This window comes from Peromyscus leucopus, chromosome 10, assembly GCF_004664715.2.
Source record: "Peromyscus leucopus breed LL Stock chromosome 10, UCI_PerLeu_2.1, whole genome shotgun sequence".
NCBI lineage: Eukaryota > Metazoa > Chordata > Mammalia > Rodentia > Cricetidae > Peromyscus > Peromyscus leucopus.
Genome location: NC_051071.1, coordinates 15398955 through 15413037, shown reverse-complemented (window position 1 = coordinate 15413037; position 14083 = coordinate 15398955). Strand labels below are relative to the sequence as shown.

The 14083-nt window shown below is 42.2% G+C and overlaps 1 long non-coding RNA gene across 5 annotated transcripts in view; it reads right to left on the bottom strand.

The window, feature by feature from the left end:
- Nucleotides 1–14083, bottom strand: part of LOC119088632 — a 68688-nt gene that overhangs the window by 14595 nt on the left and 40010 nt on the right. For 3 of the 5 annotated variants that reach the window (XR_005092310.1, XR_005092307.1, XR_005092309.1), the window contains one exon: nucleotides 7333–7512. The exons of the other annotated variants lie outside the window; for them this stretch is intronic. This is a non-coding gene — a long non-coding RNA (uncharacterized LOC119088632). The remainder of the gene's footprint in view (nucleotides 1–7332; nucleotides 7513–14083) is intronic. 5 annotated transcript variants of the gene reach the window in all.

The window sequence follows — 14083 nt, the reverse complement described above, 5'->3', positions numbered from 1 at the left end:
TTGCTTCTCGCGGGGCTCTCTTCCAGACACATCTTTGATTATAACTTCCGTGCAGTTTGGAGTGTGGGCTCATGCTCAACAACGCTCACTTCTGTCTTCTCTAATCCCTGGCCTCCCTGTCTCCTTCTTCATCTTAATCTTTGTCTTTTCCCCCACTAATTCTGGGGAAAGTCTCATTTTCTACAATACCTGCTCCACACTGCGAAGGCAGAAGTTTCTGTCCCACCAACAACTCCCAAATACCCAGGAACTGCTTCCCAAATTACCACACAGAGTCTTATATTAATTACAAATGCTCGGACAGTAGCTCAGACTTATTGCTAACTAGCTCTTACACTTAAATGAACCCATAGTTCTCATCTATGTTTAGCCACATGGCTTGGTACCTTTTCTCAGTGCAGCATTCTCATCTTGCTTCTGCTGTATCTGGCTGGTGACTCTCCAGCTCTGCCCTTCTTCATCTCCATCCTCAGTTTTATTGTACCTTCTCACCTTATCTTGCCTCACCATTGGCCAAAACTGCTTTATTATCAACCAGTGAGAACAACACATATTCACAGCATACAGAAGGACATCCCACAGCATTTCCCCCTTTCTGTCTAATCAGAAAGGAAGGTTTTAACTTTAACATAGTAAAATTACATATAACAAAAACAGTTATCAAATAAGAACCAATTATAGTATTCGGTCTATTTGTATTTGGCAAAATTAAAGAAAATACTCTATTGTTTATCCTATCTTTGTGAGTCTAAAGTTTCATATCTAATTTACCTTTTATTATCACCAAAGAAAACTATAATTATAATTATCTAGGTTTCAACTCCATCAAAGACCCTAGAAGTATACAACATTACCTGAGTAAACAGGAAGTGCATTGCAAGAAACTTCCAAAACTCTAGAAATGACAAGAGACATCTAGCTGCCTGGACAGTCACCCAAAGTTCTTCTGTAATGTTGGGGAATCTATCTTCAATCTACTGGCCTCGAGTATCTGGCAGACTTTTTAGTGAATCAGGAAATTTGAAGGACTGTCCCGCCTATATTGGCCAAGTTTGTCAGTTGCTTTCCTCTGTGTCCTGCAGAATATCTGGCAGTTTCTTCTTAAGGACCATCCCACTTTGTTTTGGCAAAGTTTAGTGATCACTTTCCTGTGGTCCTGCATGTCCATTTTATATGGCATACTGTCAAGCAGTCCAGGCAAGAGCAGTTTTTTGCCCAAATGTCTAGCCTTGCCACATTGAAAGCAAACTCCATAAGGAGTTTCTTTGATGCCCATCATTGATCACTAAATGAGAAAATGCCTTTCAACTGGATCTCATGGAGGCATTTCCTCAACTGAGGTTCCTTCCTCTGATGACTCTAGCTTGTGTCAATTTGACACACAAAACCAGCCAACATACTCAGCCATTTGAGATTCCTCTGCTGAGAATTCTGTTTGCTCTGTATCCCATTTTTAATAGGATTATTTAGTTTATTGATGTTTAGTTTCTTGAGTTCTTTATATATTTTGGATATTAGCCCTCTGTCAGATGTGGTGTTGATGAAGATATTTTTCCATTCTGTAGGCTGCTGTTTTGTCCTGTTGACAGTGTCCTTTGCCTTACGGAAGCTTTTTAGTTTCACGAGGTCCCATTTATTGTCGATCTTAGTGCCTGCACCATCAGTGTTCAGAAAGTTGTCTCCTGAGCCAATGTGTTCAAGGCTGTTCCCCACTTTCTCTTCTATCAGATTCAGTGTATCTGGTTTTATGTTCAGGTCTTTGATCCACTTGGACTTGAGTTTTGTGCATGGTGATAGATATGTATTTATTTGCATTCTTCTACATGCTGATATCCAGTTAGACCAGCACCATTTGTTGAAGATACTTTCTTGTTTCCATTGTATAATTTTGGCTTCTTTGCCAAAAATCAAGTGTCCATAATCGTGTGGAGTTATGTCTGGGCCTTCATTCTGACTCCATTGATCAACCTGTCTTCTTTTATGCCAATACCATGCAGTTTTTATTACTATTGTTCTGTAGCAGATCTTAAAATCAAGGATGGTGATACTTCCAGAAGTTATTTTATTGTACAGGATTGTTTTAGCTATCCTGGGTTTTTGCTTTTCCATATGAAATTGAGTATTTTTCTTTCAAGATCTGTAAAGAATTGTGTTGGGATTTTGATGGGGATTGTGTTGAATCTATAGATTGCTTTTGGTCGATGGCCATTTTTATTATGCTAATCCTGCCAAACCATGAGCATGGGAGATCTTTCCATCTTTTGATATCTTCTCCCATTTCTTCTTCAAAGTCTTGAAGTTCTTGTCATACAGGTTCTTCACTTGCTTAGTTTGAGTTACCTCAAGATATTTTATATTATTTGTGGCTATTGTAAAGGGTGTTTCTCTGACTTCTTTCTCAGTCCATTTATCATTTGTATATAGGAGGACTACTGATTTTTTTTTTAGTTAATTTTATAACCAGCCACTTTGCTGAAAGTGTTTATCAGCTGTAGGAGTTCCCTGGTAGAATTTTTGGGGTTGCTTATGTATACTACCACATCATCTGTAAATAGTGATAATTTGACTTCTTCCTTTCCATTTTGTATCCCCCTGATCTCCCTAAGTTGTCTTATTGCTCTAGCTAAAACATCAAGTACTCTACTGAATAGATATGGAGAGAGTGAACAACCTTGTCTTGTCCATGATTTTGGTGGAATTGCTTTAAGTTTTTCTCCATTTAATTTGATGTTAGCTATGGGCTTGCTATATATTAGTTTTGTTATGTTTAGGTATGTCCCTTGTATCACTGATATTTCCAAGAATTTTATCAAGAAAGGGTGCTGGATTTTGTCAAAGGCTTTTTCATCACCTAGTGAGATGATCATGTGGGTTTTTTTTAATTTCTTTCAATTTGTTTATATGGTGGATTACATTGACAGATTTTCATATGTTGAACCATCCCTGCATCTCCAGGATGAAGCCTAACTGGTCACGGTGGATCATCTTTTTGATGTGTTCTTGAATTCAGTTTTTTGAGTATTTTATTGAGTATTTTTTCATCTATGTTCATGAGGAAAATTGGTCTGTAATTCCCTTTCTTTATTGAGTCTTTGTGTGGTTTGGGTATCAGGGTGACTGTGGCCTCATAGAAAGAATTTGGCAATCTTCCTTCTGCTTCTATTTTGTGGGATAAATTGAAGAGTATTAATATTAGCTCTTCTTTGAAAGTCTGGTAGAATTCTCTGTTAAAACCATCTGACCCTGAGCTTTTTTTTTTTTTTTTTTTTTTTTTTGGTCTGGGAGACTTTTAATGACTGCTTCTGTTTTCTTGGGGGTTGTAGATCTATTTAAATTGTTTAGCTGATCTTGATTTAACTTGGTAAGTGATATCTATCATGAAAATTGTCCATTTCTTTTAGATTTTCCAATTTTGTGGAGTACAGGTTTTTGAAGTATGACCTAATGATTCTCTGGATTTCCTCAGTGTCTGTTGTTATGCCCCCTTTTTTTGTTTCTGGTTTTGTTAATTTGGTTATTCTCACTCTGCCTTTTAGTTAATTTGGATAAGGGTTTGTCTATCTTGTTGATTTTCTCAAAGAACTAACTGTTTCATTGATTCTTTGTATTGTTCTCTTTGTTTCTATTTTATTGACTTCAACCCTGTTTATTTCCTGCATCTACTCTTCTTGGGTGTGTCTGCTTCTTTTTGTTCTAGAGCTTTCGGAACTAGTGCTGTTAAGTCACTGGTATGAGATCTCTCTAAGTTCTTCATGCATGTACTTAGTGCTATGCACTTTCTTCTTAGCACTGCTTTCATTGTGTCTCATAAGTTTGGATATGCTGTGCATTCCTTTTCACTGAATTCTAGGAAGTCTTTAATTTCTTTCTTATTTCTTCCTTGACACATTGGTAATTCAGAGTTGTTCAGTTTCCATGACTTTATAGGCTTTCTGTTGTTTCTGTTGTTGTTGTTGAAATCCAACCTTAATCCATGGTTGTCTAATAGGTTACAGGGGGTTATTTCAATCTTCTTGTATCTGTTGAGACTTGCTTTATGGCCTAGTAGATGGTCAATTGTGGAGAAGGTCCACAAGGTGCTGAGAAAAAGGTATATTCCCTTGTGTTTGGGTGAAATGCTCTATAGATGTCTGTTAGGTCCCTTTGAGTCATAACGTCTGTTAGTTCCATTATTTCTCTCTTTAGTTTCTGTCTGAATGACCTGTCCAATGGTGAGAGTAGGGTGTTGAAGTCTCCCACTATTAATGTGTGGGATTCAATGCATAATTTAACCTTTAGTAATGTTTCTTTTACAAATGTGGGTGCCTTTGCATTTGGAGCATAGACGTTCAAAATTGAGATGTCATCCTGATGGATTTTTCCTTTAATGAGTATGAAGTGTCCTTTGTATCTCTTTTGATTAATTTTGGTTGAAGTCTATTATGTTAGATATTAGGAAACAATATCACCTACACAAGCTTGTATTCTTAGGTCCATTTGATTGAAAATCTTTTTCCAACTCTGAGGTAATGTCTACCTTTGATGTTGAGGTGTGTTTCTTGTATGTAACAGAAGGATGGATCCTGTTTTTTTAATCCATTCTCTTAGCCTGTGTCTTTTTACTGGTGAATTGAGTTCATCAATATTGAGAAACATAAATAACCACTGATTGTTAATTCCTGTTATTATGTTGGTGGTGGTGGTAGTGTACATGGGTATGTGTATTGTGTGATATTTCATCTGTGTCTCCCAATAAAATTTATCTGAGGATTAGAGGAAAAAGCCAGCCACTATATTAAACATAGAAGTCAGGCAATGGTAGCACATGCCTTTAATCCTATCATTCAGGAGGCATGGATCTATCTTGATCTCTGTGAGTTCAAAGTCACACTAGGAACAGAGCCAGGCATGGTGGCACATGCCTTAAATTCCAACACTAGTTAACCATGGAGGTCTTTACAGACAGACAGGAAGTAACAGAGCTGGGCAGTAAGGGGAAGTGATGTAGTTGGACAGAGAGAGCAAATGATATAGCAGAACAGAAAGGCATATAGGCATGGGTATACAGGAAGTAGATCTTTTTGGAGACAGGTATCAGTGAGGTGAAGTTAGCTTATGACTTTTCCTATTCCTCTGATCTCTCAGGTTTTCACCCCTATATCTGTCTCTGGGTTTTTATTTATTAAGACCATTTAGCATTTATCTACAGCATGTATGTGTGCATGTGTTTCCCTTCTTTGAGTTTTACTGCTATAGGATTATCTTTTGCCTGGGTTTTTGTAGGTGTAGTTAATGTCCTTGGAGGTTTTTTTTTTTCTAACACATTCTCTAGGGCTGTATTTGTGAATAGATATTGTTTAAATTTGACTTTGTCATGGAATATCTTGTTTTCTTCATCTATGGTGATTGAAAGTTTTTCTGGTATAATAGTCTGGGCTGGCATCTGTGATCTCTTAGAGTCTGCAAGACATCTGTCCATACCCTTCTTTTAGAATCTCCATTAAGAAGCTGGGTATAATTCTAGTAGGTCTGTCTTTATATGTTACTTGGCCTTTTCCCCTTGCAGCTTTTAATATTCTTTCTTTATTCTGTATGTTTAGTGTTTTGATTACTATGTGGCTCAGAGACTTTTTTTTTATCCAATCTGCTTAGTGTTCTGTAAACTTCTTGTACCTTTATAAGCATGTCCTTCTTTAGGTTAGGGAAATTTTCCTCTGTGATTTTGCTAAATACATTTTCTGGGTTTTTTTGTGCTGCGATTCTTCTCCTTCCTCTATTCCTATTATTCTTTTTTTTTTCTTTTTTGATTTTTTTTCAAGACAGGGTTTCTCTGTGTGGCTTTGGTGCCTGTCCTGAATCTTGCTCTGTAGATCAGGCTGACCTCGAACTCACAGAGATCTGCCTGGCTCTACCTCCCAAGTGTTGGGATTAACAGTGTGTGCCATCACCACCTGGCCCTATTATTCTTAAGTTTTCTCTTTTCATGGTCTCCCAGATCTCCTGGATGTTTTATGTTAGGAGTTTTTTTAGATTTAACATTTTCTTTGACCAATGAATCTATTTCTATTATTGTATTTTCAACATCTGAGATTGTCTCTTCCAGCACTATGAAAGCTAGCTAGCAGGGTGGAACTTTTTTGGTCAATTTGAGGTTGATTTCTCTATGTCCTACAGCAAAGTGCACTGTATCTTCTGTAATAGGTCCTTACCATGTAACCAAGGGCAATGGCATTAGTCTATTTGTTTAGGAGACCTCCAGGGCCTCTTGACCAATAACTTGTAAAGAGTTATCCCATGCCTTGCACTGTGATTTTAATTGAATAGCCCATGTCTTCTGGAGCAGCATTACCTACCTATGTAGGGCACCTCTGTTGGAACTCTATTTATTATTGTTATTATTATTATTAATCATATTTTGAAAATAGCTTATTGACAAGGGTATTTCCATGGGATTTTTCATATAGCCTTAGTTTTGGTTAACCCACTTATGATCCCCCATCCTCCCTCCCTCATCCCTGCTGAATATCTTCCTCTGCTCCCTTCATATCAAAGGTATTCTATTATCTCTCCAATTATATTTCACATTGTGTTGTGGGATGGTGGGTTTCCACATGGGTTTTGCATGCGCCCTTCCTTCCTTGTAAATCTTGTTAATCCTCCTCCCCACCTGTACTGATTTGATGTCAATTTAACACAAGCTAGAGTTGCCAGACAGGAGGAAGCCTCAATTTAGAAAATGCTTCCATAAGATCAGGATTAGTGATAGATGGGGAGGGCCCAGCCCATTGTGGGTGGTGCTGTCCCTGCGCTGGTGGTCCTGGGTTCTAGAAGAAAGAAGGCTAAGCAAGCCATGAGGAGCAAGCCAGTAAGCAGCATCCCTCCATGACCTCTACACCGGCTCCTGTCTCCAGGTTCCTGCCCTGTTTGAGTTCCTGTCCTGATTTCCTTCCATGATGAACAGTGATATTGAAGTGTAAGCCAAATAAGCCCTTGCTGCACAAGTTGCTTTGGTCCTGGTGTTTTATCACAGCAATAGAAACCCTGAGACACCCCCTCCTGGTTTTCCCTATCCTCTCATTCCCCACTCCCCCAGATTTTAAATAATGTGCAACCCATCAAACTATACCTCTCTCCATCCCTAGTGTTTGAGTCCAGCCCAGTAATCCAAAAACAGTCACACACCTGGAGTGCCTTGTCCCGAAGATTCCACATACCTTGGTCTTTGGAGCAGGTGGTTCCTCCTAAGTCTATCCCGTCTCCTCGCCCAGTGCCATCAAGCTTGGCTAGTCCCGCTTGTATAGCCCCTCTCACTGCCTGCACTCTGGGAGAACCACATTCTGCAGACGTACTCACAGCCACAGACTTGTCTACTGAGTCCCTGGAGATGATGATCAGGTGTGAAGTTCTCAACTTCGGCATGGAAGCTTCCAGGGTAGGTTATAGTTCAGTAATTCTTGGGTCCTACTTTCCAAATCTTCCTCCACCTTCATCATGGTGAGCTTTCATCTTTGCCAGGACTTATGTAGCTCCAACCTGGTGGGAAACGAAACTATTTCATATGACACTGGAGCCCTGGTCTGTCTCCCTTTGGGAGTCGTCTGGGCTCCACCCTTTGCCAAAGGAGACAGCGTGTCTAGAAGGTGAGCATCTGCCAGTGTTCAGCCAACAGCAGTGGAACCACATTCATGGAAAACAAGGTCACCATCTCGGCAGCCAAATATTGTGACTCAAGCAATCCCATCTCATCCCTTTCTTCCATGGCCAAGAAAAAAATAAAAATGTGCCACATGCGATGGTTAGGTAATCGGGGTAAGACTTCACAGGCCTTCACAGATGGCCATTTCCAGAACTGCAATCTCTTCACTTGGCCCAGCATCACAGCCTTTACATCTTAACAAGCCAAAAGATGTCTTTGAAACTCTGTTTTGTTTGCTTGCTTGCTTGCTTGCTCATTTGGGAGGGGGGTGTTGCCATTGTTTAGGGTTTGATCTTTGGCTTTGGGGGCCATGTAAGAGCAGAGAAAGCCCTGAGTGTCTGAAGCACTGAATGAATGTGTGTTGTTGGCACAGGCACCATCATGTCGAGGACCTCATAGCCAAGTGCTCAATGGCAAAGCCTTCCTCAAGGGACAGAGTGTGAGTGTCGACAGTGTGTGCAGAAAACATCCACCATAGCTTTCTCCCTCACCACCGGATATTTCTGGCCTGAAGTCTGCTCCCCTATGGAGGAGACTGCTCCGACTGAGGTTAGCTAAACCTGTCTCCTGGATTCACCTGTTTACCATAAACCCTGCCTTCCTATTCAGCTGTGTGCCACACCCCTGCCTCTCTGTTCAGCTGTATATAATAAACACACTAACTTCCAGAGCAGTACAGTTTCTGCAGAAGGGAATTCAGACCACCTGATCCCAGATTTCTGTCTGTGTATCTGTCCACAGCTGTCGTTTCTTCATTCCCTCACGACCCGCAGTCAGATCCGAGTCCCCTGGAAGCCATGCTGGATGTGGCGGAGACGGTCTCTCCTGTTGCGTGTGCTGACCTCAAACTTGACGTGAAGCTGAAGATGAGCTTGATGCTTCTCTTGCCTCTACCTTCCGAGTCCTGGGACTAGTGTTTGCCACCACCACACCCAGTTTACTGAGCACTGGAAATGGAACTCGGGGCTTCACGCAGGCAGTCCAGCAATTGATCATATCCCCGACCCCTATCGTTTCATAGGAACCTTTATTTTTTTTCTTTTGCTTGTTCTTTTAGTACTTCAAAGGACCTAAAGTTAACTTAATCTCTATAAATTCAAGTAGCATAGGACATTCACAGTGGAGTTCACATTTCAGAGTCAACTGGCCCAGGATCAAGCCCTGTCTAGGCCTGTACCTTAGTTATTATTTGTGTGACCTTGTGGAAATATGTAAACGCTCCAAGCATCCATTTTCTTGTTTTGAGAACATGGCACAATGATTGTACCTTTCCACAGGGTCATTTAGAGAATTCCATGAAACACTGTATGAGCTTAACGCCTGGCATCTAATGTTAATCCCACTAATATCTTTATGGGGGTGGGATCCTAGGAGACTCCACCTTGTCCACTCATTCTTTGTGTGGAATACTCAGGACCAAGACTAGCAGGGTGGTCTTGTGGCATGTGGTAAAAACCCATTTCAAAAATACTGAAGAATTAGGCACAAAGAAAAGAAAAAATAGAATGCCCTTGACATTGCTTGTAAGCACTAAGCCTCAGAGATGGTAGGCTCAAAGCCAATGCTCATTTCATGTGAAACTGAAAATCCACCCCACAATATGTGCTGTGTTCTTCAAACATGGATGCTCCCTTATGCTAGAGGCCTCATTTGGGGCTATTATGCAAAGTGGAATAGACAGGGTTTGGAATCCTACTATGAGTTGTTGGAGATTCTCTCTACAACATTTCTCAGAGACTATTTTTCTTTTGGATAGTGAAAAACTTCAAGCTTGCAGAATAATCACAAAGTCTGTTCTTTTTACTCAGATACTCCAAGTATAATGTTATTCACTGTTTTGTTTCTTGTAGACTCACTTCCCCATCTTGAATTACTTCAAAGTCATTACAAGCTTATTTCATCTTATTCAAAATTACCTTGGAGTTTTTTAATTCTAGGGTGACCTCTGGGGCTGGAGAGACAGCTCCGTGGTTAAGAGCGTGGGCTGTTCTTGCAGAGAACCTGGGTTTAATTCCTGGTTCTGGGCTCATATCTGTCAGTAACTCCAGGTCCAGGGGATGTGTCGCCCTCTTCTGTCCCCCAAAAGCACTGACCACATGTGGCACACAGACAACATGCAGGGAAAACCTTCATAGCATAAAATAAACATTCCAATTCTAGGGTGACCTCAAAAAAAAAGAGTATTAAAACACAGTAAAGTTAACAAACTGAAGGGGGAGATAAATGAGATAATAAAAATGAATTCATCCAGAGGAAAAAGCCAGAAAGATAACAAGACAGATGAGTTAAAGCAAAGGGAAAAGAGGTGAATTAGCCAGATGACTATTCAACTTGAGGGAAATACTTAAACACTGATATCCAGGACAATTAAAATGAAAGTATCACATTTAGAAAAGTGTAAAGACTGATTCTTCTGGCATCCCTTTCATCCCTGGTCCCTTCATGCTTTACCAGAGGCCACGCCAGTTGTCACCATCATGTCAGAAGCAGCCTGCTCCCATGTGCACAAACACTCATGAACGCTTTTGTAGCAGAAACCGGCCACTCACAAACACCGGCTCTCCATCCGCAGACACACCTAAACTAGAATTCCCAGATGCCTTCGCTCAGTGGTGATTCCAGACTCACCTGTTAATGGCAACAGATACCAGACAGCCTGGACTTCTGAATGACTCTGTGGAGCAGGGACTCCGGAGAACTTGACAGGAACCTGGCCTGTTTCATCTTATTATATCTGGAACATTGTTTATGTGTGGAGCTACCTGTTTCGGCATCTACCTTACTATAGCCTATATATCCTTTGACCTGCTGATAACCCTCACAGGTGTCCATAGTAAGGGGTGAAAATCACATTACATAAGATTCCACAGGTCAGAAACAGCTGGAAAGACCAGAAATGCCTGAGGACCCATCACAAGGAAGAGGTGGAAGAATCTCGGAGCATGCGCGCCACAGAGCAGTGTGAGTCTACTGTAGGGTAGCTCCATGCCTGCTGACCCAGAGAGCACTCCGTGATAGTAAAGGGGAGAAAAGGCAATCCGCTAAATAAATGCATCAGACAATCTGATTTGTGTTAAAACAGAAAAGAAAACCTGACCTCAAAATGGAATTTTGCTTATTTATACATTCCATATTTATTTATGTGAGAACAGAGAAGGGTTTGCAGCATGGGAATTCAGTTTCTAATGTTAGTTACATCCTGAGACAAAGGACAGGAAACCACGGGGAAAAGAGGAGGGGCCGGTAGAATGCAAGTGCATCTCAACCTAATAGTCAATGAAAGCGTAGACTATAAAATTGAATCATAAAATATTGAATCAAATATGTAAAAATTGAATATGTATGTAGACAAGGATGAAAGGTAATGTCAACCTATATAAAATTCATTTTTGTCTTAAATGCTAATATTTTAATATTACTTTCCTAATAAAAGAAGATGGAAGAAGAAAAGGAGCCTCTTCCCGGGTGGGGCTGTCAATGCCGCACAGTTAGGTTTGGTTTTTAAGTGGCCGATCTGGATCTGGGTAGAGATGCTGGCAATTGTCCTCTTCAGCCCTTGGGGCCACATCACCGTGGGGGCGGAGTTTCCCCGTACAACAAATAACTAAATAATGAGTGTTCCCACTGTCAATCATGCCCCAGAGAGTTCAGACCTGGAATAGGAATTGAGGATGTAACTACTCGGTACACATTACTATAATGAAATGCTTGAGGCAGGTTAACCTCATAAAGAGATCTATTTAGCACATGGCCTCCAGTAGCCTTACTGGTGTGGCCTCTGGGGAGAGCCTACTACATCTCAGCATCACTTTACAAAACAGGAGAGACCCGGGTGGCCTGGTTCCTCCTGAGGGATGGGCTTAGTCGACCTTAAGACCTCCCAATGGACCCCATTTCTTTGTGGTTCTGAGACACCTGCTAATACCAGCTCTCTGTGGCCTGGAGCTTTCTGTAAAGAATTATTTCAGTTAGTATACAAAAATAACAGGTTTCATTGTGACATTTTCGAAAATATACATCGCTGCATTTTGCTCATAGTCTGAGATGTGAGCCTTTAAGGAACACATTTTAAATAATTTTCAAATTATTTAAATCATGTTATGATTTAATTCCAAATCATAACAGACAACTCAAAAAGCAAGCTAGAATGACTTTGTTAAGCTTTCCTTTTCTTACAGTCTGCCTAGACAGTCAAACACATCTTATGACTCAGTGGGTGGTCAGGCAGGCCTGACATTCTGCATGTCTAACGGTTTCCCAGGTAATCCTTGAACCACACTTTGCACAGCCCAGGGACTGATGCCAAGACGTCTTTCTATTCTTCCAAAAGCGTGGTGGCCAAGGCTGGCCAGGCTGAGCCGAGAGAGTAAGACGGGCTGCCAGCCTGCTAAGACACTCTGGAGATGGGCCTGTGCCAGAGCCCCAGCTGTACCCACAGGCCACAAATTCCTCACTCCAGGAGCTGCGAGCCTTCCCGGAAATCGTGTTCATAGGTGCATCTCAGTCTCTGCTGAACTGTGTGGACTTACAGTGGGTCGTTCCTGGAGGGACTGACCCCTGCTTACCATGAAGCAGTGAGTGTTCAAGGCTAGACCATCTCCCAGAAGATTAGTGTCAGGGTTGCAGAGAACTCAGCAGCAGGAAGTGCTCTGACCAGGTGAGCTCAGGATGAGCAGGTACTGCCAGGCCCTGTTTGTGAACGCGGCTCAGTGCTCTGGCGTGCCAGGCAGACAGCGGAGAGCAAGCCAATGGCCCAAGCCGTAAAGCTTCCCTCCATAAACACGGGATACTCGAAACCAAACCTCAGTGCTTGATTCCTAATCCACTACCATCAAACACCCAGCTTTTTCCATCTCTCAGGCCTGCTCTCCCAAACGTGGTAGCTTCGTCTTCCAGTCTGTCCCCACGTGGTGGCCTCTACCCCTGGTCAAACACTATCGCAGTTAGTTCCATCATCACTATAAAGTGTGCCAGGAAGCTCTTGCTTGGCTTAAAGATGTCACCTCTGCTTTGGAGGGGGGCCCTGATCTCCCGTGAAGTACTCATCTGTGGAGTTACATATAGAACCCGGGTGTGTTGGCAGGGGACTCTCTGGAGCTAGGCACTCACTGGCTTGGTGGTTGGATACAGGGGATGACTGAGGAGAAGAGAGATGGGCATTTCTTCCACACCTGAAAGTTTTCCACAAGTAGATGGGGAGTGCTTTGAGAGGGAAGGGTGTTGAGAAACTCTCGTGTGCTTTATCTATTAACACCAGAAGAAAATAGACAAGAAAGCTTAATTTAAAAAAGTGCTACTCATTGGGTTCAACTACAAGAGGAGGCAAACCCAAGTGAATGCCTCCTGCAAGGTATAGAACTGCGTCTCCTGCAAGGGTCTAAACTGACAGTTCAGAGTTGCTAGGAAAGACCCACCACCCTCCCACTAGCAGGAAAGACAAGAGGGGAAGGGGAGGCACAGAAGTTAGTGCCCCGGATAAGTGACAAGGAAGACCGGGAAATGCGACCTTTACTCCAGGAAGCCTCCAAGAATACGTCACCAGGAAGAAGGAGAAAGGGCAGACAGGCAGTGAGAAAGCCCTTGCTTAGACTCCCCCGACCTGTACTCCCAATCTCCTCATGAATCCTTGTTAGAATATAACGAAAAGACACCGACTGCAGCAGCAACCTCAGCCAGCTCCAACCTGGAGTGCGTGGCTGGGGCTCAGGACTCGCCACTAACCCAAGTGAGCTCCCGATGGCTGGGTGACCTGTGGGCTCTCTCTCCATCACATACCTGAATAGAAATGGTAGCTAATAAACCAGACAAAGTGGATAAAACTCTAATTTGAAAGAGAGGAGAATGGGGACTGCCCAGAAGGTACCAGTGGGCAACCTGTCGCGTCCCACTGGGCAGGAGTGGGTGGCTCACCCTGGACAAAGACGTGCACTCCTTGCTTGGACTCTTAGGCAGCCATCATTCACCTTTCTAAGAACGATCCCATTGGCTGCTTCCCCTTGGCTTCCCCTGCAACTTTGCCCTTAACCATCATCCTCTTGATGCCGACAGAGCTGGAATTGGATAACACATCACTCACTGCCTTCTGCAGCCTTTCTGTGAACACAGCTCCAGAGCCCAGGTAGGACTGTTGAGGCGGGTCTGTGGACTTCTGCTTCTTAATAGAATTCTCCCAGTGTATTCGCCTGTACATATGGGAACCACAGAGTTGTCAAGCCCGATATCTTGGACCTCATATACATTGACCTGCATGCTGGCCTCACACTCTAGCTGGGAACAGTGGCAACTACTCAGGAAGTGCTGACCTCACATCCAGCTTGGCTAATTCTCACGGCATGGCAGAGAATTCTTGTTGTAGACTATTATTTTAAGATGCGTTACATTTGTTTATGCTGTGGAACTTTTGTTTAA